Here is a 26,906-nt window from a genome sequence, read left to right on the forward strand (position 1 = left end):
TTTACCTCTGAATCCAATTCTTCCTTTGCAACAATGACAACCACAACAAAATTCGGTTCTGCACATATATATTGTACCTAGGATATACTATAAGATATTTAATATGTATGGGAATGCCTGCCATCTAGGGGAGGGGTTGGAGGGAATTAGGGGAAAATTCAGAACAGAAGGGAGTGCAAGAGATAATGTTGTAAAAAAAATTACTCATGCATATGTACTGTCAAAAAGTGTTATAATTATAAAATTAATAAAAAAAATGGGCAGCACCTAAGCACAGAGGAAAGAGACTGAGATGATGGTATGGTAGGAGAGGGAAGGGCACTGTGCCAGTCATTTCAAAGGCAGGGGCAGCTAATTGCCAAGAGAGGAAACTCTCCTCAAGAGCTTATCATTGAGAAGGAGAAAAGAGCAAAATGCAAGCAAAACATGCAGTAATTAAGACAAGCAACATGAATATAGAAAACTGTATACCAGGTATGCATCCCAAGGGTAACCACCAGCAGTGTCAGCTGCTACAGACGACACACCAGGTGTCCAGTGTGGTGAGTACTGTACTAGATGACAGTCAGGACCCAAAAGAAATGGCCACAGAGTAATAGGCCAGGCAGGACTTGGGCTGGGCCAATCAACCTCCCAATGGCCAGATCTCAAGATGGTGATGCATCTGAAAAAGACCAGGATTGCAGGGGTGAGGGGGTCATTACCCCATCAGCTCCATATGCGCCCACAAGAGGAATGTGAGCTTGTCAGCAGTGTCCTCTGGAGCCCTTGGCCATCATGGCCTTGCTCTAGTGCACCCCAGATGGTGGCAGCTGCAGAGAGGACTGTCAGGCCCTCCCACCTGCAGGGCTCTCCCCTTCCCCATCTCCAGCAGGGCTCCCTTTAAGGGCCACCTTCTCATGGGAAGCCTCCTCCCATCCCCCACAAGGTCAGTGTCTTCTGCTGCTGCTTTTCTATCATCTCCTGTCTGTAGCTTGCTTGTACGAGGCTCTTTGCGAGTTGTCTCCCCCTTGGACTGTGACCTCCCTGAGGGCAGAGAATGCTTTGACCTTTCCTTGTCTCCTTAGTGCTAGAGAAGTGGGAGGAGACACCTGTTGGAGCAGAATAAAAGGCTTCTGGACTGACAGAAGGGCAGTCAGTCTTGCTGGACAGGATTAAAAAAGGCTTGTCAATCACATGAAGACCATTAGCAAAGGCCCCACTGTCCCCTGCCATGGAGTAGGAGGGAGAGGGCTGCACTTGGGTTTGGCAGAGCCCAGGGACTCTGGGCAGATGCAGCCACATGGGGAGGAGGCCCAGGGGAAGGACCAGACCACAAAGAGCAAGGCAGCTATTTTTGCACCTACTTTTGTTCTGGTGTTGTTTCTGTTGCTAGGTGACAGACAGAAAATGTCTGCCATGGATCTAAGATGGATCCCGAAGACAGGCTCCTCCTTAGAGCCAGGGAAGACTTCCTATCCTTCTTCTCCCCCTCCCTCCCACCAAGGCGTCCCCATCCGGGGGCACTCCCCAGGGCATGCAGAGAGGGGCTTGTGCTGTTGGGGAGTCAGAGAGGAGCCAGCTGGAACAACCCATGCTTGGCTTGGGAGTGGAGTGGCATGTGACAAGGCACTTCCCCTTCTGAGTTTCAGTCTCCATCTATAATAAGGTGGGGCCTATGGACAAAGAGAGGCTCCCCTCCCCCCCTCCCTGTTTCTCTCTGTCTCTCTGTCTCTGCCTATGTCTCTCTCTCTCTCTGTCTCTCTCTCTCTCTCTCTTTCTCTCTCTCTCTCTGTCTCTGTCTCTCTCTCTCTCTCTCTCTCTCTCTCTCTCTCTGTCTTTGCCTCTGTCTCTGTCTGTCTCTCGCTCTCTCTGTCTCTGTCTCTCTATCTCTGTCTTTGCCTCTGTCTCTGTCTCTCTCGGTCTCTCTGTCTCTGTCTCTATCTCTGTCTTTGTCTCTGTCTCTGTCTCTGTCTCTCTCTCGGTCTCTCTGTCTCTGTCTCTCTATCTCTGTCTCTGTCTCTCTCTGTCTCTGTCTTTGCCTCTGTCTCTGTCTCTCTCTCAGTCTCTCTGTCTCTGTCTCTCTCTCTCTTTCAGAGGCCCTTGGCTCCAACGTTTTTTATCCCTCTTGGGTTCTGTCCACCCGGCAATTCCCTGGAGGCCCTGAAGTGCCCCAACAAAGCTGAGGCCTGAGTAGGAGAAGGGACTGCAAGAAGACACAGATGTGGGTAGCGGAATGAGAGAAAGGGGGGAGAAGAGAGAGAAAAGATCGCTCCCAGGGGAGACCTCAGCTATTGTCTCTCAGCCTCAGCCTAAAAGGGGCCTCTACCTCACTCCTGAAGCTGTGGGAATCCCTGTCTACTCTCAAGGCAGGGATGGCTCCTCCATGAAGCCCTCTGGGCTCCACCTCTGCTGTGAGTGACTCCTCCCTCCAAGTCTCAAGGCTTCAATCCATCTCCTCCTCCTAGGGTCTGATCCCCTTCCTAGAAAATCCCAAGCACTGGCACACAGTTCCTCTGCTCCTGTCTCCTCCCCCAAGGAGATTGGGAGCTCCTGGGTGAGCTGAAACACTCATTTTCTTCCTCTTTGAATCCCCAGAAGCAGTTAAGGAATATTTGTTGAACTGAACTGGTTGGTTGAAAATGGCCCTGAAAGGATTCTCCCTGAATTGGGGGCTTGGGGCTAATCATGTCTCTTCAAGACAACCCCCCTGAAGGAGAGCTCATTCACGAAATCTGGCTCTGAGGTTTGGTGAGTAGGGAACCCTGTCCTCTCTCCTGCCCCCCTGCTGCTCCCAAGCTTCACCAGCTGGAGCCGGTTCCTTATTTTTTAATTTCTGGCTCACCAGCCCCTAATCCCCCAGAAGCCCCAAAAGACCAAGACATTTAGCTCTCCACTGCATGACAAAACTTGGGAGTGTTGACAAAGCCCCAGTGAATTGAGATAAAGAAAGAATGTTTCTCAGTTTCCCTCGCTCAGTTTCTCTGAATTGTTCTGTCTCAGTTTTCCTAGTGGCAACCCCTCCTTCCTGACCATTAAGACTGAAATAATAACGGCTGTGATCCCTGGCCACTTTAGCATTCCAAAGAGTCATAAAACTCCAGGTGGCTGATCTCACATGTTTGGGCATCTTCTGCTTCAGACATCCTATCTCCTAGCTCTTCACTTATTAGAATTTATGACCCTTCCTTCCTCCCCCCCCCCAACCTGTCAGAACTGAAAAGTTATGGTCCTTCCTGGAGTTCCTCTCCCCAGTGCTCTGTTCCCCCGCCTTGCCTTTGTTTCCTTGATAGCTGGAGCCCTGTAAGAGTTTCTGGAATCCAAAGCATTACTGAATGCTTTGAGACAAGAGTTCAAATCAGCCAGCTGGGGGTCTGGCATGGATCCTGTTTGGCTGCCAATCCAAACTCTCCACTATTAAAATATTAAAAACCCTTTCTAATCTCTATCTTGCCTCAGTTTTTCCAGCATTACAGGACTGGACCTGCAGTATAAGTTTTTAAAAATTTATTTATTATTTAATGCACATTGCTTTATGAATCATGTTGGGAGAGAAAAATCAGAGCAAATGGGGAATACCATGGGAGGGACTAAAAAAAAAGTAAAAGAAAAAGAAAAAAAGAAGTGAACATAGTATGTGATGATTTATATTCACTCTCCATAGCTCTTGTTTCTGCATGCACATGGCACATTCTGTCCAAAGTCTATTGGGATTACTTTGGATCACTGAGAAACACCAAGTCTTTCACAGTTGATATCACACATTCTTGCTGTTACTGTGTACAATGTATTCTTGGTTCTGCTTGCTTCACTCACGGTCAGGTCATGTAAATCTTTTCAGGCCTTTCTAAAATCAGCTTGTTCATCATTTTTATAGAACAATAATATTCCATTATCTTCATATACCATAACTTGTCCATCATTCCCCAATTCTTTGCTACTACAAAAAGAGCTGCTACAAACATTCTTGCACATGTGGATCCTTTTCCCTCCTTTATGATTTCCTTGGGTTACAGACCCAATAATGGCACTGCTGGGTCACAGGTATGCAGTTTTATAGCTCTCTGGGCATAATTTCAAATCATTCTCCAGAATGGTTGGATCATTTCAGAACACCAACAATACATTAATATCCCAGTTTTTCCACGTACCCTCCAACATTTATCATCTTTTCCTGCCATCTTGGCCAATCAGAGAGGTGTATGGTAGTACGTCAGAGTTGTTTTAATTTGCATTTAGTGATTTAGAGCACTTTTTTTTTCATGTGACTACAGATGGCTTTAATTTTGTCATCTGAAAATTTATGTTATTTGACCACCAATCAATTGAGGAATGACTTGTACTCTTATAAATTTTACACAGTTCTTTATATGTTTTAGAAATGAGACGGTTTTTCCAGAAACATTGGCTATAAACATGTTTCCCAGCTTTGTACTTCCCATTTAATCTTATTTCTGTTAGTTTTGTTTGGGCAAAACCTTTTTAATTTAAAGTGTTCAAAGTTGTCCATTTTGCCTTTCATAATGTTCTGTACTTCTTTTATCATAAATTACTGCATTCTCCAAGGATGCGATGAATAAATTATCCCTTACTCTCCTAGTTTGTTTATGGTATCATCCTTTATGCCCAAATCATGAAACCATTTTGACCTTATTTGGGTATGGGGTATGAGATATAGGTCTATGCTGAGTTTTTGCAGTACTATGAAGATTGGAAACAGCCTCAACTCTACAGGTCCACCATTTCTGGGGAAGTGAGCTACTCTCCCAGCCATTGTGGCCTAACACACTTGCTCAGGGCCAAACTTCCACTCCTGTCAGAGACTTGAACATAGGCCTTTGGGCTCTGAGGCCTGCTCAGCCTCTCTCTCTGTCTCTGGTTCTATGTGTCTGTCTCTGTCTCTGTTTCCCTGTCTTTGTCTCTCTCCCTCTCTATCTCTGTCTCTCTATTTCAGGCAAATGTTTACAAATTAATTTTTACAAATGCCTTGACAGATACTTTAATAGCCCATTCTCAAAAGTCCCATTGGCCAAAGCAATCTTTCCCCTGCCCCCAGTGCCTACCCTGATCCCCAGCAAACTTTCAGAGACAGAAATAGGAGAATACAGCCTGGTCTAAGTCCTATGTCCTAACATAGCATCATTCCATGGATGCCCATTCCCATGATGGCACTGAAAATCCCCAAATTATTGAATCTCATAGGCTCCTAAGACTCTAGAGTGAGCAGGGCCCTCCCACGTCACTTATTTCAACTCTCTCCTTTGGAAGAAGAAGAAACCAAGCCCCAGAGAGGCAACTGGGACTTAGAGAAGAAAGCACTTTGGAGCTCCTGTTCCTGTGGATTGGAGTGCTTAGAAAAGAAACAGCTTGTGGCCCAGTTTCAGAGTCAAGAAAACCTGAGTTCAAATCTATCCCCAGACGTTTACTAGTTGTAAGAAATGCTGGGCAAAGTCATTTCACCTTGCCTGACTCAATTTCCTCAACTGTCACATGGGTATGATGATAGCACCTTTCCTTATAGGACTTTTTGCACAGATCAATGAAATGCTACTTTACAAAAACACAGAGCAGAATGGCTGGCACACAGTAGGCAGCATAGAAATGATCCTTCCCTTTCTTTCCCTTCTCTGGAGGGCTTTCCTGGACCAGCTGATTTGGGCAAGTCTTACAATCCTTGCTCCAGAACAGAGTGAAGAGACCCTCCTAGACCCCATAGCATTCACCAAGAACCTGGATGGGATCCTCAGAAGAGACCCAGTTTTGACTGTGTTGCTTGCAGCTCAGGAAGGGGTATTGTCTTGGCTCACAACAGGGAGTCCATCCCACCTGAGTTACCCTGGCTTCCTGCACACTGGACCTCAGGACAACCTGAAAGTGCCTCACAGGTTCCAACCTCAGTCCCCTGGACCAGTTGGGGTCCCAGGATGATAACATTGCATTTGGAAGGAAAAAAATAGCAGAGTCCATGCCAATTAGGTGCTGCTCTCTACGTAAAAGCCGTGGTGCACTGCCCTTGTTCAGGCCCAGCCTCCTTGACAAACTGGCACTTTGGAAAGCATCCCTGGCCACTGGCTCCCTATGCTTACTCCCCTAGGACAGAGTCTCTCTGATTCCAGCCCTCTAAGATAATGAAGAGACCAGAGTAGCACCTCCCATTGCTAATGTGCAACTCATGAGTACAGCACCCATTCATAGGTGCTCCAAGGAGGCTCCTGTGGGAACTCTATTCCTCAGCTTTTTGTCCTGGTTCAGCAGAGATCAAATGGCACCTCATCTACCCTGGAACTCCAGGAAACATTGCCCAGTGGTGTAAAAAACCTTGGTCTTGGTCCACCTGACAATAGCAGTTAGGCAAAGTGCAGCTCAAGGAACACAGATGGATATAAGGGCTGAAGCCATTTCCCAAGGTACCCAGTATGGGGCAATCCCAGGGAGAACCTGCTGAGGGCAACAATCTGGAGTAAGATGGAGTCAGGGTGCCTGCAAAGGCTGCTCAGTGCCCTTCAATCTACTCCTCTCTGGGGGGAAGGGTCTCACTTGTGCCAGAAAGCAATTGACTGGAATTCTGCCTTCGGGCTTCCCAGCAGACCCTGACCAATGACTCAGAATCTCTTGCCCTAGGCCCAAGCCTGAACTGCTGTGCTGGCACATTCTATCAGGGCCCTGTTCCCTGCAGAGCTGAGGATTGGTCCAACTCCTGCACCTTCCTTAGGGAGTGCTAGCAAGGGTCCTGTTTGATCCCTCTCAGGGAGGATGCTTACATTTTCCCAGGGCTCTTCAGGAGGTCATGTTTTCCCACAGAGGAAAATCATGGGGCACCCCACTCATGTCAGTCCCTTAAGGAAGCCTACTTTTGGTGCCTGAAACAGCTTCTGCATCATTCCTCTGTCTCTCTGTCTCTGTCTCTCTCTGACTCAGTCTGTTTCTGTCTGTATCTCTCTTATCTCTCTGTCTCTGTCTCTGCCTGTTTGTCTTTGTTTTTGTCTATATCTCTGTTTCTGTCTCTCTCTTTTTGTGTGTGGAGAGGTCTCTCTCTATAACTCTGTCTCTGTCTCTTTTTCTCCATCTGTCTCTGTGTCTTTGTCTATCTGTATGTCTGTGTCTCTGACTCTGTCTCTTTTTCTCTCTCTTAGTTTATGCTTCTACAGTCACTAGGTGCTTGTTCCTTCCCACCCAGGACCCCATCTCAGCAGCACAGGTGGGTCAACTGAGGTTCAGTCAGTTTTTTCCAGACTGAGACCCAGAACTCCTCACACAGTCTGGGAGGTAAAAGTGTCTGGGTTGCTGCTGAAGCTCCAGTCAAATCCAGTTCACCCAAGGGGTCCCTAGTTTGTGTTTGTTCAGAGCTATCCCAGAGATGTTTGTAGTTCACACTAGTTAATTCCAGCCTGAGGTCTTCCTTAGGATCTTTTTGAGTTGTATCAGGACACTTGTTCTGCCCATATGCATGGGTAATTTTAAAAACCTTCTGTTCCAAATTTTTCCCTCCCTAGATGGCAGGTATTCCAATACATGTTAGAATATATGTTAAATCCAATATATGTATACATATCCATGCAGTTATCTTGCTGCACAAGAAAAATTGAATCTAGAAAGAAAAAAAAACCTGAGAAGGAAAATAAAAATGCAAGCAAACAACAACAGAAAGAGTGAAAATGCTATGTTGTGGTCCACACAGTTCCCATAGTCCTCTCCCTGGGTATAGATGGTTCTCTTCATTGCTGAAAAATTGGAACTGGTCTGAATCAATTCATTGTTGAAGAGCGCCATGTCCATCAGAATTGGTCATTATATAGTCTTGTTGTTGCCATGTACAATGATCTCCTGGTTCTGCTCATTTCACTCATCATCAGTTCACATAAGTCTTTTTGAGCATAGTTCCAAACTGCTCTCCATAATGGCTGGATTCATTCACAGTTCCACCAACTATGTATCAGTGTTCCAGTCTTTCCACATTTGTCATTATCTTTTCCAATTATCTTAGCCAATCTGAGAAGTATGTAATGGTATCTCAGAGTTGTTTTAATTTGCATTTCTCTGATAAATAGTGGTTTGGAACACTCTTTCATATGACTAGATATAGTTTCAATTTCTTCATCTAAAAATTGTCTGTTCATATTCTTTGAGCATTTATCAATTCAAGAATGAGGCTCAAGGTCTTTATCCATAACATGGAGGCAGTTATACTTGCAATACTTCCCTAATAGGACTGCTGGGCTCCAAGGAGAAATGTATGTCATGAAGTTAAGGTTATAGGCTCCTGCTTCTCTCAACAAACTCTGGCAACCCCTGAACACTGAAGAAGACTTTCTCTGTGTGGACATAGTCATCTCTTCCTAATTTTAATAAAATTAATTTTTATTCATTCAACTGACAATAGAAAAAGCAAATGATGCCATTTCCAACTATTTGCCCTTCAAAATCTGTTTCTCTCTCTATTATATTTTTAACCAGGGATTCCTCAGATCCTAGGTCTAGATCTGGAAGGGCCATCATATGAGGGCCATCTTGTCCACCTCCCCTGTTTTACAGGAGAGGAAATGAGTCCCAGAGAAGGAAATAGCCCAAGGTCCCTCCTTTTAGATTTGACTTTCTTTTAATAATCTTCTTGTTTTTCTTGAATTTTTAAAAAATTTTCCTCAATCTCTTTCATTTGATTTTTAAGTATTTTTTTAGTTCTTCTATGAATTTCTTTTGGACAGGTGACTGTTTGACATTATTCTTTGGGGTAGGAGAGACATTTTTATTTCAGTATCCTTCTTTAAAGATGAATCCTGGTCTTCCCTATTTCTACAGTAACTTTCTATGGGTGGATTCTTTCTCCTTTTCCTGCTGATTTTAAAAAATAAGAGCTTGTTAGTGCAATCATCTCTAGTCCTGTGAAGGGAGAGATAGTACCTTTGTCCTCAAGTCTTCTTTCAGTCTTCCACTCTGACCAGGAACCTTGAAACTCTACACTCCTGTAAGTGTAGGCCAGTAGTATTTCTGCCCCACTGCTTCTGGACTACTCAGTGTGTCAGGAATCCCTTTTAAAGCCTTCTTGGTAAATGATCATCCAGTTTTCACTTGAAGACTTCCTGTGACAAGGAAATCTCCTGCCCAAGGTTCCCCTTTCACTCTGAAATAACTCTTGGGTTAGGCACTCCGGGTTTGGCTCTCTGGGATCAAACAGACCAAAACCTTTTATATCTGGATTCTAAGTTCTGAATTTAGATTTTGTCTGGAAATGGCTCTAGAGTCCAATTGTTTTAATTTGACACAAGAGGAAACCAGATGAAGCCCAGGAAGGAGATATTACTTGATCAAGGCCACACAGTCACCAAGTGTCAAAGGCAAGATTTGAATTCTGAGTTTTTCATTTCTGAGTCACTTCAATACTCCAGGTTTTCAGAGTTCTTCTTTAAATAAATGTGGTCTCCCTAATGGAACTCAACTGCCTTCCAAATGTTCTCTGACCAGACTGGGGTCAGCAGAATTACCATTTTCCTAGGAAATTACCATTTTCCTAGTATGCTCTCTAGCTCTCCATACAGCCCAAGATGTTATTAACTATGTCAGCCACCAGACCATCATGTCCTCCTGGAGATTGGATGAACTTGAGAATCATTAAAGTTCTCAGGTTTTAGCACAAAGACTTGTCTAGTATTGCCTCCCTCTAAACTTAAGAAGTTGATTTTTTTCAATTCAAATTCCATGTTTCAATTTGAGAAAGGGGTCGGGGAGCAGATGGATCAGTAGAAGAAAAGCAAGGATGGAGAGGGTATGTTTGGACCTCTTTACAAAAATAACACTGACAGATTGCAGAATTGTCAGGTTTCCAACCATTGAAAACTCAGCCTGTGATGAAAATGACAACAATAATGGCTAGCATTTATATAGTGCTTTATGGCTTGCAAAGGACTTTATACGTACTATTTCATTTGTTCAGCTTCTGTTTCCCTAGCATTTAAATCTACTTCCAGATGGTGGGAGGATGTCTTCTCTTAGGAGAAAACCCTGATGGGACTTTACCTGCATTACAAAATAAGAACCATAACCATTTTATGCTATTCTAATTTGCAATGCATTATTATTATTATGCAATGCATAAGTAGCATTGCTCTCTAAGCTACATTTTAGACTTCTCCTACCTTGCTCTAGCTTTTCATCTTGAATCTTCTCCCTGGCCCTGGAATCCACACATTAGTAACACCCTGTCATTTGGGACCTCTCTCTTTCTCTGATTGGATGGCTTCTCTCCAAAGCTCCACTTCAGAAGGCTTTCCAGGCATGCCTGTCTCCTTTTTTTTTTTTCCTGAGCTGTATTTGGATTTTTTCTATCATGGCTCCCATCCTGATGCCTTTGTCTCCCTTGGCTTTTCTTTCAGCTTTCTTGTATGTGTTATTCCTCTCAATTATAATGAAAGTTCCTAGAGGGCAGAGGGTCTTTCTTTCTACTTGCTTTTGTATTCCTAAGACTTATCCCGGTGCTTGGTCCATGATCAACTTCATAAATGCTAGATGATTGACTGACAAGCTAGAAATCCTCCAGTCACCTGATGCCCTAATTGTAAAAGCAACTCAACCTCTATTGAAAAGAACTGGAAATTGTAGAGTGAGCAATGGCTAGGCAAGTTGTTGTATATGTTTTTGATGGAATAATACTCTGCTATAAAAATGATGAACTCAATGATCTTAGAAAAACATGGGGAGGATTCTGGGAAGATGGCAGAGTAGGTCAGTAAATTTATTTATTTGTTTGTTTTAATATTTAATAGTTTTTATTTACCAGATTATATGCATGGATAATTTTACAACATTGACAATTGCCAAACCTTTTGTTCTAATTTTTCCCCTCCCCCCCCCCGATGGCAGGTTGACCAATACATGTTAAATATGTTAGAGTATAAATTAAAATACAACATATGTATACATGTCCAAACAGTTGTTTTGCTGTACAAAAAGAATCGGACTTTGAAATAGTGTACAATTAGCCTGTGAAGGGAATCCAAAATACAGGTGGACAAAATTAGAGGGATCGGGAATTCTTTGTAGTGGTTCACAGTCATCTCCCAGAGTTCTTTCTCTGGGTGTAGCTGGTTCAGTTCATTACTGCTCTATTGGAACTGATTTGGCTCATCTCATTGTTGAAAATGGCCACATACATTAAAATTGATCATTATATAGTATTGTTGTTGAAGTATACAACAATCTCCTGGTCCTGCTCATCTCACTCAACATCAGTTCATGTCAGTCTCTCCAGGGCTTTCTGAAATCATCCTATTGGTCGTTTCTTACAGAACAATAATATTCCATAATATTCATATACCACAATTTATTCAGCCAATCTTCAATTGGTGGGCATCCACGTAGTTTCCAGTTTCTGGCCACCGCAAAGAGGGCTACTAGGTCAGTAAATTTCAAGCTCTCCAGATTTCCCTCACAAACAGAACAAATTTGTGCCTCAGGAGAACATAAACTGGTGAAAAATCAAAAAGACTTGGGGCAGAACAAGTGTCCTCCTGACACAACTCAACAAGAGCCTAAGAAAGACTGCAGGCTGGAATTAACTAGTGTGAACTACAAATATCTCTGGGATAGCTCTGAACAAACACAAACTAGGGACCCCTTGGGTGAACTGGATTTGACTGGAGCTTCAGCAGCAACCCACACACTTTCACCTCCCAGACTATGTGAGGAGTTCTGGGTCTCAGTCTGGAAAAACTGACTGAACCTCAGTTGATCAGGAACACTTGACCCAGCTGTGCTGCTGAGATGGGGCCCTGAGTGGGAAGGAACCAGCACCTAGTGAGTGTAGAAGCAATGGGACAGGGACACTGCTAACTGTGGGAACTTGCAGGAGGGTGAAACTTTTGGTTTGGGGTTACAGGTCAGAGGGGAGAGCTGAAGTGAAGCTAGAGACACCATCTTCCCACCCTATGATTAGAGGAGCTTACACTAATTCTTCTCATTAAAAAAGTGAACCAGCAAAGAAGAAAGAACCCAATAGTAGAAACTTACTATGGGAATAGGGAAGACCAGAATTCATGTTTAGAAGAGGACACTGAAGTAAAAAAAGAGCTTCTTATACCCCAAAGAGTAATGATAAATGACTCCCCAATCAGAGAGAATTTATAGAAAAATTAAAGAGAATTTAAAAATCAAATGAGAGCTATTGAGGAAAAGTAAAAACCATCCAAGAAAAAACAAGATTATGAAAAAAGTTGTCCAATTAGAAAAGGAGATCCAGAATCTTAAAGATGAAAGTAACTCTTTGAAAATTAAAATTGGGCAAAGGGAAGCCAATGAAGCTATAAAAGGCCAAGAAATAACAAAACAGAATATGAAGAATGAAAAAATAGAGTAGAATGTGAAACATCTTGTAAGAAAAACAACAGATCTGGAGAACCGATCAAGAAGAGAAAAATATGAATAATTAGACTACCTGAGAGCTGTGACCAAAAAAATAAGAACCTCAACATAATGCAAGAAATAATACAAGAAACTTGCTTTGGAGAGATAGATTATGAAGGAAAAATAGAAATAGAAAAAATCCACTGATCACTACCTCAAAGAAATCCTTTGTGGAAGACACGAGAATATTATTGTTAAAATTTGAAATCTCCAAATCAAAGAGAAAATTTTACAAGAAACAAGAAAAAAGAAATTCAAATGTTCTGGAGTTACAATTGGAATTGTACAGAACTTATCAGTAGCTGCAATAAAAGGCCACAGGTATTAGAATAATATATACTGTCAATCAAAACAACTAGGCCTGTGGTCAAAAATATCATATCCAGCAAAATTATCCATAATATTCAATAAAAATGGACATCAATGAACTTGCAGATTTTCAGAATTTTCTATCAACCAAATCAGATCTCAGTAGAAAATTAACACATAAAGCCAACATCCAAGATTAATTTAATTTAATTTCTAATTTTTCATTTTCAAAAGATATCCATGGACAATATTTCAACATTAACCCTTGTAAAACCTTGTATTCCAATTTCACCCCCCTTCTTTCCACCCTAGATAGAAAGTAATCCAATATATGTTAAACATGGTAAAATGTACATTATATCCAATATATGCATCCATATTTATATAATTATCTTGCTGCACAAGAAAAAATCAAATCAAAAAGGAAAAAAAATGAGAAAGAAAATAAGATGCGAGCAAACAACAAAAAGAGTGAGAATTATATGTTGTGATCCAAAATTAGTTCCCACAGTCCTCTCTTTGGGTATAGATGGCTGTCTTCATCACAAAGATCATTAGAACTCATCTGAATCATCTCATTGTTGAGAAGTACAATGTCCATCAGAATTGATCATCATATATTCTTGCTGTTTCCATGTACAATGATCTCCTGGTTCTGCTCATTTCACTTCGCATCAGTTCATGTAAGTCTCTCCAGGTCTCTCTGAAATCATCCTGCTGGCCATTTCTTACAGAACAATTCCATAACATTCATATACCACAATTTACCCAACCATTCTCCAATTGTTGGGCATCCACTCAGTTTCCAGCTTCTTGCCACTACAAAAAGGGCTGCCACAAACACCAAGATTAATTTTAAGGAACTTACTGTAGACAAATTGTTTGTTTTCTACATGGATATGTATAGTATATGTTTATGATTGACATCAGGAATTGGGTACCTCAAAAGAAATATTTATACATATTTATACAAATTGAATAGACACAAAGGTATTAGAGGGGGAGGAGAGCTTGTAGTTCTGAAAATCTACTCCTTGATATTCTGCTGGACACATGACAATGTTTTGTTTTGTTTTGTTTTGTTTCTGTCTTTCTATTTTCTATTAAATTAAAAAATAATAAATAATAAAAAGACAAAAAAGGATGGATTTGCATAAAATAATTCAGAGTTAAATGAACAGAACCAAGAGAACATTGTGTACAATAAGAACAATATTAAATTGAGAACAACTTTGAGTGGATCAGTTTTTTTGACTATGACAAATGTCCAAATTAACTATAAAGGACACATGAAGAAAGAAGCTCTCTGCATCCAGAGAAAGAGCTCCTAAATAGATGTGTGGATATATATATATATATATATATATATATATATATATATATATATATATATATATATATATATATATGAAAAAAGAAATTTGTAAGTCAACTCTTATATATGTTTTGTACATAAAAAGCTATAGTAAAAAAAGAAAAAAATCCTTTCCAAAAAATAAAATAAAATAAAATAAAATATCTTTTGGATGCAGCCAAAGCAGCAATAAAGGGAAATTTTATATCTTTAGAGGCTTACTTGAATAAAATAGAGAAAGAGAAGATCTATGAATTGGGTTCGCAACTTAAAAAGCTAGAAAAAGACCAAACTAAAAACCCCCAATCAAATACTAAACTTGAAATTCTAAAATTAAAAGGAGACATTGATAAAATTGAAAGTAAAAAAAAAAAAAACTATTGAATTAATAAATAAAACTAAGAGTTGGTTTTATGAAAAAACAGTAACATTGATAAACCTTTGGTAAATCTGATCAAAAAAAGGAAAGAGAAAAATCAAATTGTTAGTCTTAAAAATGAAAAGAGGGAACTTTCCACCAAATGAAGAGGAACTTAGAGCAATAATAAGGAGTTACTTTGCCCAACTTTATGCCAATAAATTTGATAACCTAAGTGAAATGGATGACTACCTCCCAAACTATAGGCTTCCCAGATTAACAGAGGAGGAAGGACATTCCTTAAATAGTCTCATTTCAGAAAAAGAAATAGAAGAAGCTATTAATCAGCTCCCTATGAAAAAATCCCCAGGACCAGATGGATTTACATGTGAATTCTACCAAACATTTAAAGAACAATTAGCCCCAATGCTATATAAACTATTTGAAAAATAGGAAATAAAGGAGTCCTACCAAATTCCTTTTATGACACAGACATGGTACTGATATCTAAACCACATAGGTTGAAAACTGAGAAAGAAAAACTATAGACCAATCTCCTTAATGAATATTGATGCTAAAATCTTAAATAAGATATTAGCAAAAAGACTACAGAAAGTCATCCCCAGGATAATACACCACGATCAAATAGGATTTATACCAGGAATGCAGGGCTGTTTAAATATTAGAAAAACTATCAGTATATTTGCCCATATTAACAACCCAATTGACAAAAATCATATGATCATCTCAATAGATGCAGCAAAAACATTTGAAAAAATCCAACACCCATTCTTATTAAAAACACTAGAGAGTATGGGAATTAACGGACTTTTCCTTATAAGAGTTAGGAGCATCTATTTATAACCTTTAGTAAGTATCATATGTAATGGGGACAAACTGGAAACATTCTCAATAAGATCAGAAGTGAAACAAGATTGTCTACTATCACCATTACTATTCAATATTGTATTAGAAATACTAGCTTCAGCAATAAGAGTTGAGAAAGAGATTAAAGAAATTAGAGTAGGTAATGAGGAAACCAAATTATCACTCTTTGCTGATGATATGGTGGTATACTTAGAGAACCCCAGAGATTCTGCTAAAAAGCTATTAGAAAAAATCCACACCTTTAGCAAAAGTTGCAGGATACAAAATAAACCCACATAAATCATCAGCATTCTTATATATCACTAACACAATCCAACAGTTAAAGATAACAAAGAGAAATTCCTTTTAAAGTAGCTACCAATAGTATAAAATATTTGGGAATCTATCTGCCAAGGGAAAATCAGAAGCTATATGAGCAAAACTACAAAAAACTTTCCACACAAAGTCAGATCTAACCAATTGGAAAAATATTAAATGCTTTTGGATAGAGAGAGCAAATGTTATAAAGATGACAATACTACCTAAACTAATCTATTTATTTAGCCCTATACCAATCAGACTCCCAAAAAACTATTTTAATGACCTAGAAAAAATAACAACAAAGTTAATATGGAAAAACAAAAGGTCAAGAATTTCAAGGGAATTAATGAAAAAAATTAAATGAAGGTGGCCTAGCTCTACCAGATCTAAAATTATATTATAAAGCATCAGTTACCAAAACCATTTGGTATTGGCTAAGAAATAGACTAGTTGATCAGTGATTAGGTTAGATTCAAGGAAAAAGCAGCCAATAACTTCAATAATCTAATGTTTAACAAACTCAAAGACCCCAGCTTTTGGGATAAGAACTCACTGTTTGACAAAAATTGCTGGGAAAATTGGAAATTATTATGGCAGAAATTGGGTATTGACCCATACTTAATACCATACACCAAGCTCAGGTCAAAATGGGTTCATGACCTATGTATAAAGAATGAGATTATAAATAAATTAGAAGAACATAGGATAGTTTACCTCTCAGACCTGTGGAAAAGGAAGGAATTTATGATCAAAGAAGAACTAGAGGTCATTATTGATCACAAAATATAAAAATTTGATTATATCAAATTAAAAAGTTTTTGTACAAAAATGCAGACAAGATTAGAAGAGAAGTAATAAACTCAGAAAACATTTTTACAGTCAAAGGTTCTGATAAAGGCCTCATTTCCAAAATATATAGAGAATTGACTGTAATTTATGAGAAATCAAGCCATTCTCCAATTGATAAATGGTCAAAGGATATGAACAGACAATTCTCACATGAAGAAATTAAAATTATTTCTAGCCATATGAAAAGATGCTCCAAGTTATTATTAATCAAATAAATGCAAATTAAGACAACTCTGAGATACCACTATCTGTCAGATTGGCTAGAATGACAGGGAAAGATAATGCAGAATGTTAGAGGGGATGTGGGAAAATTGGGACACTGATACATTGTTGGTGGAATTGTGAATATATCCAGCCATTCTGAAGAGCAATTTGGAACTATGCTCAAAAAGTTATCAAACTGTGCATACCCTTTGATTCAGCAACATTACTACTGGGCTTATATCCCAAAGAGATTTTAAAGAAGGGAATGAGACCTCTATGTGCAAGAATGTTTGTGGCAGCCTTCTTTCCAGAAACTGGAAACTACGTGGATGCCCATCAATTGGAGAATGGCTGAATAAATTATGGTATATGAATATTATGGAATATTATTGTTCTGTAAGAAATGACCAACAGGATGATTTCAGAAAGGCCTGGAGAGAATTACATGAACTGCTGCTGAGTGAAATGAGCAACAACAATACTGTATGAGGATGTATTCTGATGGACGTGGCCCTCTCCAACAATAAGATGAACCAAATCAGTTCCAAAAGAGCAGTATTGAACTGAACTAGCTACACCCAGTGAAAGAACTCTGGGAGTTGACTATGAACCACTACATAGAATTCCCAATCCCTCTATGTTTCCACCTGCATTTTTTATTTCCTTCACAGGCTAATTGTACACTAATTCAAAAGCCGATTCTTTTTATACAGAAAATAACTGTTTGGACATGTGTACATATATTGTATTTAACTTATATTTTAACATATTTAACATGTATTGGTTAACCTGCCATCTGGGGAAGGGGTGGGGGGAAGGAGGGGAAAAGTTGAAACAAAAGTTTTTCCAATAGTCAATGCTGGAAACCTATGCCTAAATTTTTTGTAAAAAAAAAAAAAAGAAAAAAAAAAGAAAAAGAAAATTAAAAAAGAAATGAATATGTCTAATACTTTTCTCTTTAAGTCTATTCTGAAGAGAGTAACATATACACCATGTTCATCCCCCTCCCTTATTTTCCTCAGATATAATTGGTTTCCTTTTGTTCTTCCTGAGATGTAGTATCTACACTTTATCCTTCTTCTGGTACAATTTCCTTTCCACCTCTATTTTCTTTTTTATATTATAATTGTAAAACCAAATTATATATGTGTTCTTTATGTATATTCATAGTAGAAATATAGTTCCCAAGATTTCTTTTTACCTTTTTAGGTTTCTCTTGAGTCCTGTATTTGTAGATCAAAATTTTTGTTTAGTTCCGATTTTTTCATCAGAAATAAGATAAAATTCACCTATTTCATTGAATGTTCATCTTCTTCCCTGGGGAAAAAACTTCTAATTTTGGCTGGGTAAATTATTCTTGGCTGCATTCCACGTTCTTTTGCCTTTTGGAGTATCAGATTCTAGGCCCTTCAGTCCTTCAATATGGAAGCTGCTAGATCCTGAGTAATCCTTATTGTGTCCCCTCTACATCTGAATTGTTTTATCCTAGCTGCTTGCAGTATTTTTTACTTGGTTTGATAGTTCTGGAATTTAGCCACAATATTTCTTGGAGTTTTGATTTGGGGTTTCTTTCTTTAGGTGATCAATGAATTCTTTCAATGTCTATTTTACCCTCTGTTTCTATAACATCTAGGTAGTTCTCTTTGATGATTTCCTGAAAAATAGTATCTAGGATCTTTTTTTCATCATAATTTTCAGGAAGTCCAATAATTCTCAAATTCTCTCTCCTAGTTCTATTTTTTCCAGGTCTGTTGTTCTCCCAAGAAGGTTTTTAACATTTTTTTTCATTGTGTCATTTTTTTTTTGGTTTTGCTTGACTCATTCTTGGTGTCTACTTGAGTCACTCATTTCCATTTGCTCAAGCCTGATTTTTAATGAATTATTTTCTTCAGTTACTTTTTTATTTCCTTTTGTATTTGTCCAATTGAGGGTTTTAAATGATTTGTTTTGTTCTATAGATTTTTTTTTCATTTTGTCAATTTTTTTTAAAGAATTATTTTTTTTTTCAATTCACAAATTCTTTTTTCCTTGGAATTGTTTACCTTTTCCAGTTCACAAATTCTGTTTTTCAGAGAGTTGATTTTTTTATCCACTCTATCTTTTAATAAGTAATATCACTTATCCAGACCCTCTTACAAAGCTTTCCTTTCCTTTCCCCATTATTCTTCTAGCTCTCTTTTAAGATTCTTTTTAATTTCTTCAATGGAACCTTATGTAGTGGAGACCAGATCATATCCACCTTTTTGATCTAGAGACAAATTGTTTTTAGTCTCCTCAGAGTATGAATTCTGCTCTCCTTCAGTACAGAAGGTATATATAGTTATAGTCTGCTTTGGTTTTTTGCTCATTTTGGAAAAAAAAAAAGCTACGGACTGCTTATGGGGCAGTGGCATATTTCCAAGTTGCCTCTATAGACAGGAAGTGTCAGTGGAGGGGCAGTGGGACAGCACCCACTGGCTGCACTGGGATTAGCAATTGTGTTGAAATCAGCAGCAATAAGCTGAAAGGCAGCAACTGTGGCTGTGCTGGGACCAGCAACTGAGGCTTCGCTTGGATCATGCTGAGTCCCTCCTGGTACTGGGTGGGTGTGGCCAGGTCCTGAGAGATTCTAGCATTTTGGGGTTATAGTCTTTACCCCCTGTGTTTATAGCTTCTCTGCTGATCTACTGCCTTGCTGCCAGGGCAAAGTAGCTCACAGCAGAGAGCACACCCTGCCCCCCTCTGGTCTGCTCAGCATGAGCTGTTTCCCATGCTCTCACTGCCTGCCTGAGGTCTGTGCCTGGCCTACCCCTGTTCTGTCCCTGCCCACGAGCAAAACAGACCTTTTCTGGTGAATTTCGAGATTATCTTCAGTTGGCAATGTGTTGGTACTGTTAATATTCATGGGTTCTGATAGTCAAGCACTAATTCTGAGGATGAATATCATTAAAATAGATTGAGGGTAAAGAAGAGTTTAGGAAGATGCGTGTATCCTCTCCGCCATCTTGGCACCTCCCCAGCATAGATTATTGACATGGATGACTACTATTCTTTTATGTATAAGAACATGTCATTCTTTTATACCCTATTCATCTTCCTTGTATTTTTCTGTTATTAGCATTCATTGCTTTAAAAAGTTTATTGTAAAATTGATATTATAGTCAACAACAACAACAACAAAACTACCTATTTATCTAAGCAGCCCATCTTGATTACTAGCTCCTAGTAAACAATATTAAATGAAATGTCTATACATTTCCTAGCCTTGCACACTTAGGGAGTGAAATCTTTGGGAGAATCAAGTTATTTTAGACATTCACCATCTTTTCACAAATGCAGTACAATTAAGTAACCTTCAATTCAGTTTTCTAAGTAGTGACAGAGTGCTTCTTTCCATAGCAACAGGCCTTTTTAAAATAAAATCAGGGGAGGAGATGGGAACTGTCCAATGAGAACAGAAGCATTATTCTCTGCCTGCTGTTCACATGAAAGCCTGGTGAGGCTGCATGTGAAAATGGATAATGAAAGGGCCCTTGGCTTCTTTGCTTCAGTGCATTGCAGGTAGCTTCTAATTGGGTCTTTTTGTCCTTCTATATGGCAATAAGAAACAAACAAAAAATCTATTTAATTGGCTATTTGGCCAGAAATTCGTGTGCAAAGAAAAAAAGCTCAGCTGAAATCTTTCTCTTTTTCCTGGTGATTTGTGTGCAAAAACAAGAAAAGAAATGCTTTTAAGCCTGTGGGTGGAGGCAATGGGGGGAGGGAAGAAGGGGGAAAGAAGTAATAGCAGTGTTTCTCATTCTCCCACTCTCACCACCTGGTTGCTATGGCAACAACTCCATTTCTGATTTATGTGTCCTTCCTGAGCCTAAGTGAAGAAGTAATTCTATTTACCTAATAAAATTAAAATATTATATTTTATTAGTCATTAATTATATCCAGATGATCTGGATTGTTCTTTAAATGTGTCACAAAAACCTTTTTTCACCATGGAGAATAGAACCTCCACAAGAGTTTATATTTGTGCAAGATCAAGGCAGTTCAATCTAAGGAGCATTTTTAAGCACTTACTATATACAAGACACAGTGTTAGACACAGAGGACAAAAGCAAAACAGTCTATGCTGCTCTCTCATTCACTATTGCGAAATACCATTTGTAAATAGCTGAATAAATAGAAAGTCATTTGTGGCAGTGGGAGATGAGAGCACTAATGCTTTGAGGCATCAAGGCAGACCTGTGTAAAAGGGGACACCTGAGTAGAGCTTTGAATGAAGCTAAAAACTGGAGGAGGCTGAAGTGAGGTAGAGGAGAAATGGGGGCATGTAGAAGAGCTGGTGCAAAGACCTGGAGGCAGAAAATTGGTTAAGCCAGTCTGGCTGAAATACAGATGATTGAAGAAGAGTAATATGAGACATAGCTGGAAAAGTAGGAAAAGTCTGATATTGTCAGTTAATGATTTTGGATTTCAGGCACAATAGGGAACGACTCTAGTTTCATAGCAAGATAGTCAATAAGCATTTGCTAAGCATTTTCTGGAAGCAGTTAGGTGGCTCAGTGGATAGAACAGTAAATAGAAAAAGAATTTTCCTTAATCCCCTGGAGAAGGAAATGGCAAACCATTCAATTAACTTTGCCAAGAAAACTCCATAGCCACCATTAGCAGGTTCTGATCTACTGTATCAAGAGTTGGACATGACTGAACAACAATGAAGCACTTATTATTTACTGGGCACTAGGCTAGGCACTGGGGATGTAAAAAAGATGCAAAAGTTTGCCCCTGTTCTCAAGGAGTTCACAATCTAATAGAGAAGATAATAAGCAAAGATATATGTACAAACGTGCCATATAAAGAATAAAGACAAAAAAATAAACACAGGGAAGGTATCAGAATGAAGAGGAGTTGATAAAACTTTCTATAGGAGGTGGGATTTAGTTGGGACTTAAAGGAAGTCAGTCAAAATGCCTGGAAATGAGAGATGGAGGGTCTTGTTCTTGGAACAGCCAGGAGACAAGTGTCACTGGGCCAAAACTACATTTTGGGGAGTAAAATGTAGAAGAACAGAAAGATATGTGTGTGGGGGGGTAGGAGATGAAGGACTTTGAATGCCAAATAGAATTTTGTATTTGCTCTTGGAGGTCCTAGGGAGCCACTGGAATTTACTAAAAATGGGGGAGGGGATTACATGTCCATGTTTTAGGAAAATTACTTTGATGGCTGACTGGAAACCACCAAAGCTGGTGGGCTGGCATAAGGAGATGTCTGAGTCAGGTAGCCCTTCTAGCTGCTATTGCAATAATCCAAGCATGAGGTGATGAGGGCCTGTGCCAGAGGAGAAAAGAGGATGTTGCTAAGAGACATTGCCAAGGTAACGAGAGAAGGATATGATAAGACTCACACTTTCAGATTATTTTGGCATCTGTGTGTAACAGTGATTGGAGAGCTCATTTCTATGAAGCAAGAAAATGTCTGCAAAATGCTCTATAGTGGTTACAATTGTATATAAATGTCAATTTCAATAATTTGAATGCAGGGGATTTCTATAAACATGAGCTACTCCTTCCAAAGAGCCTGGCTCAGAATCTTGAGTCTGACATGCATGCACTTACATGTTTTCATGTCCTTGTTCACACATGAGTAAATTACTTATGCTTGTTATCATTAATAAAAAGTGTTTAAAAAATAAGTTCCTGCTCAGGGATGTGCTCAGAGACAGCTCTGAGAACTGATTGCTAAATTTTCAGGGAACATTTACCATTGTCAACTAGCAGTTAGCTACAAATCAGGGCTTGATTTATTGTTTTGTTAAATTTGCAGGCTCTAGAAAGTATTGATAATGCAGATTTAATTTAAGAATATATGCATACATTTCCTCTTGGAGAACTTGTAGTTAAATATTTATCAGCACCACCCTACTTGGTTTTATGAATACTGCTTGACCTCAGCAGGATTGCAGTGGAAAGTTCAGGGAAGAAAGTGAGAGTATAATGATTACAATAAAAATAACAACAATGGATTTAAATAGTGCTTTAAAGTTTGCAAAGTGTTTAACCTCCATTATTTCATCTACATTTCACAAAACTCTGCTCCTGGAGCACTACACAAAAGACATTCTTTACATTCTTTATGTAAATAAATATTCTTTGAGATTCAAACCTGCCTTATAATACTAATTTCACTACTTACTAATTTACTAATTCACTACTAAACTAATTTATTAAGTTACCTAATTCTTCTGGGTTTCAATTTCCTCATCTGTAAAATGAATATTTTACATTGAAAATAAAGTATCAAATCAAAGGGACAAAAATTGTATACAGCGAACATCAAAGATCAGCATTTGACAACCTTATGTTGAAAAAAAAAATCAATGGAAAATAGAACCACTGGGAAATTAGACAATTACATGGTTAAAGAGTTTATATATCATATTATACTTTATAACAGACTTTAACTAGCTCAATCATCTAAATACTTTTCAAATTAAAAAAAGAAGAAAAAAGAACAATATATTTGTCTTAGTTATGGAAATGAAGAACATTTTTATCAATGAAATGAATGGATGAAATTGTAGACAAATTTGATCAGACTGATTATGGAATGCTATGGAATAAGCATTTATTAAGCATTTAGTATTATCAGGCACTGTGTTAAGCACTTTGTAAGTATTATCTTATTTGATCCCCACAACAACATGGTAGTTTTTCAGTTAAAAAAACTGAGACAGACAAATTAAATGATTTGTCCATAGTCACACAACTAGTTTAAGAGGCTGGATTTGAATTCAGGTCTTCCTGAGTGCAGTATCAGCTCCACTATATTACCTACCTGCCTCTATTGCCCTGATTAAGATTAAAAAAAAAAAACTCAACAGAACAGAAGGCAATATCTGTAAAAGAAAAGAAACAGAATGATGGAAGATGCTTGCAGTAAATACAAGGTATTTTAAAGTCAAAATCTATCAGAAACTGATAGCAGGGTAAGGCAATTGAGGAATTGCCATTTTCTGATTCCCTTGACTGCTGGTGCCCTATATTTTTAAGCTACTTTGTATTTGTTATCTCTAATGTATATGCATGTGCACATGCTTGCACACAAACACACACACATACACACACACCTCATTTGCTGTATACAATATTCCTTCTAGCTTTAAAGCCAGTGAAAACTGTTATTATTCATGCTTCCTTTTTAAAGAGCATGACATCATGAGGATGACATCTTGAATTTCTAATGATTTGGATTTAAGGCAGAATAATACAAAATTATAAACCTTACTCTCTCTTTCAGTCATCCAAGTCCAGTGGCAAAATATAAGTTAAGATGATGATGGCCCATCTGGAATGCAGTGGGTAATATTGGCCTTTCTAAATAAATGTCTTTCCCAGGTCTCAGTTTGTCTGGGGTAATACCCTTTCAATAACTGAGGGTTGGTAAGAATTGAGACAAAAGATGGCCCTGTGAAAACTATATAAACAAAGAATGATTATAGAATTGAGAACCCGAAAAAATATCTATAAGTCAGTGAGACCTGAGGAATTGGGAGCGGAGAGAGGACCCCTCTTGTTGAAGGCATCAAAAAAGATTTCATGTGGAAGATAACATGTAGCATTGAGCAAGGAAAAAAAATAATCCCTGACCATAAATACTGTTTCTCTCAAGATCTGTGAGATCTTGGAAAAACCCTTTTTCATCTTCAGTTGTTGGTTTCTTCACCTAAAACAAGGAGGCTTTATAAGTAAACTATAATGCATATTAATAGTTATGTAGGTAATTGTCTATTGAAAGTATTAAATGTAGGAGAGAATTCAGCAAAGATGGTAGAGTAGGTCAGAAAATTCCAAGCAAACTCTCCAGATCTTCCCTACAAGCAAAACAAAATTGCACCCCAGGGTGAATGTAGAACAGTTAAAAACAAATACAAGTTGGGCACAACCATGGTCCTCCTGGGACAATTTGAAAAGGTCAAAAGAAATATGCTAGGCCTGAGATTTGACCTCTGTGAAGTATAAACACTTACAGGCTTCTCTATTAAAATAACAAGCAGGGAGTATTGGGATTTAGCTGAGTAGGGAAGTAGTCTCTGATCCAACTACAGGAATTTACATCTCCTTGAGAGCATGAGTCAGGGGTCTGAATCAGGAAGACTGAGAGCTCCTTGGCTGATTAGGAACCTCCAGGCCAGGTTGCTGCTAAGGTGGGGTGTTAGGTTCTTACTAAGTGGTAAATTGGTACTTGGTAATTCTCTAGCTCAGAGTTCACACCTTTAGTTCAAACCTTTACACTTTTAAACTTCTGAAAAGGAGTTTACACACATTTAAAAAGGAGCAAATTCATTGGTTGTAAGTAGTTCCCACAAGCCCCTGGAGTACCCACAAGCCCATTCTCTGGGAAGATAAAAGAGTTGTGTGACCTCCAGCAAGTCACTTAAACTCAACTGCCTTAAGAAACAAACAACAACAACAACAACAAAAAACTCCAAACCTTTTTCCACTTATTTTGGGTAGAACCCAAAAGCACTTACTAAAATAATATTTTTGTTTTTTTAAACATACAATGCATATGGAAAATCAGTGAAGAAAGGCCAACTGAAAAACATGTGAACATTTGTAAAAACTGTCAATACATTTCTTGCATTGACTGTGGCAAAGATTTTTGGGGTGATGAATACAAAAAAATAAGTGAAGTGCATCAGTGAAGATCAGAGACATGATGATTAAGATTATGAGGTCAAAACTGACAAAGGAGATGTGAAACAGCAGAAACAGATTCAGGAAATTCATGAAATAATGAAGAAACCCAGTATTATCCCCAAATTACATTACAATTTAGAAGTTAGTTTTCTCAACATTCCCCCCCCCCAAAAAAAAGGCCAAATTTGAGAATTGGATGAAGATCATTTTTAAAATTATCATGATTCGCTTCAGGAACAGGTGTGGGATATTTTTTCTGAAGCTATCAGAAATGGACCAAATACAAAAAACAAGAGAAATAGTCTCTCAATGAAGTGGAAAATCATCCCTCAGAAAGCACAGTCAAGATGACACTCACCGAAGTCAATGAAAAACCAGGACAAGCGGAGGAGAAGAATAACAAAAGAAGTGCAAGGAAGAGCCAAAGAAGAACAGGAATAAAGAAAACCATCAAGAAAATTCAAGTGATCCGAAATCCAAAAAGCACAAGAGGGTCCAGGCAGAAGTGGATGTGAAAAGGGAAGTAAAGCCAGAAATCAGCAACACATAAAAAAGGAAAAATAAGGGGGAAAAAAGTCAATAAGGAAGGGTTAAAGAGTTAGAAGAGAATGGAAAGTGAAATCATAACATTGAAATGATGAAAGAGGAAGAGACAAAAGTGCTGGTGGAGAAGAAAAAAGGTAAGCACTCAGAAGCAGCTGATTCTAAGGGGAAAAATGAAACTTATAGAAGACACTAAGGTGGAACCTGAAGAGGGCAAAATACCTATAAAAGGAAAATTCAACTGGAAAAGAAAAAAAAAAAAAGCTGGTTCTGAAACAAGCAAGAACTCTTAAAGGAAAAAGTCAAGCTTTTGAAATGAACATTTTCCTACTTCATTAAGGAATTCCCAATGCTTTTGATTTTTACCTCTGCTATTCATTACTATTTGTAATGGATGGAGAATTTGACAGCCACTCCAATTTTATTTTGTTGTTGTTTTTAAATGTTAAGGAAAATATGTATTTTGGTAGAACTTTTAGCTGAAAATTAAGATAATTTTTAGCCACTCTTCTTAAAAAAAAACAAAAAAGAAGAAAGTGACTCCTTGAAAATTAGAATTGGGTAAGGGGAAGCCAGTGAAGTTATAAGAGACCAAAAATAATAAAACAAAATCTAAACAATGAAAAAAATGAGAATGTGGACCATCTCATAAAAAATATAGACCTGGAGAACATGTCAAGAAGAGAAAAAGTAATAATAATTGAATTGCTTGAAAGATATGACCCCCCCAAAAAAAGAGTCTTAATGTAATAATGCAAGAAATAATAAAGGAAAATTATCCTGAAATATTAGAACAAGAGAGGAAAGTAGAAAAAGAAATCATATAGGAACACAATAGCTGAATTCTTAAAACACTAGATAAAGGAGAAAATATTACAACTACCAAGAAAAAAACCAACTTAAGTATGATGGAGCCAAAATTAGCAGAACGTAAGACCTATCAGTGGCTACATGAAAAGACCACAGGTCTTGGAATACTATATATCAAAGAGCAAAAGAGTTAAGATTGTGGCCAGAAATATTGTACCTTGCAAAACTAAACATAAAATTGAATAAA

General features: G+C 38.5%; 1 pseudogene; it reads left to right on the forward strand.

Moving 5' to 3' along the window:
- The first annotated feature begins 476 nt into the window (after positions 1-476).
- On the forward strand, positions 477-26,142 carry LOC141549075 (uncharacterized; annotated as a pseudogene).
- The last annotated feature ends 764 nt before the right edge of the window (positions 26,143-26,906 follow it).

The sequence above is a fragment of the Sminthopsis crassicaudata genome, chromosome X (genome assembly GCF_048593235.1).
Source record: "Sminthopsis crassicaudata isolate SCR6 chromosome X, ASM4859323v1, whole genome shotgun sequence".
Taxonomy (NCBI): domain Eukaryota; kingdom Metazoa; phylum Chordata; class Mammalia; order Dasyuromorphia; family Dasyuridae; genus Sminthopsis; species Sminthopsis crassicaudata.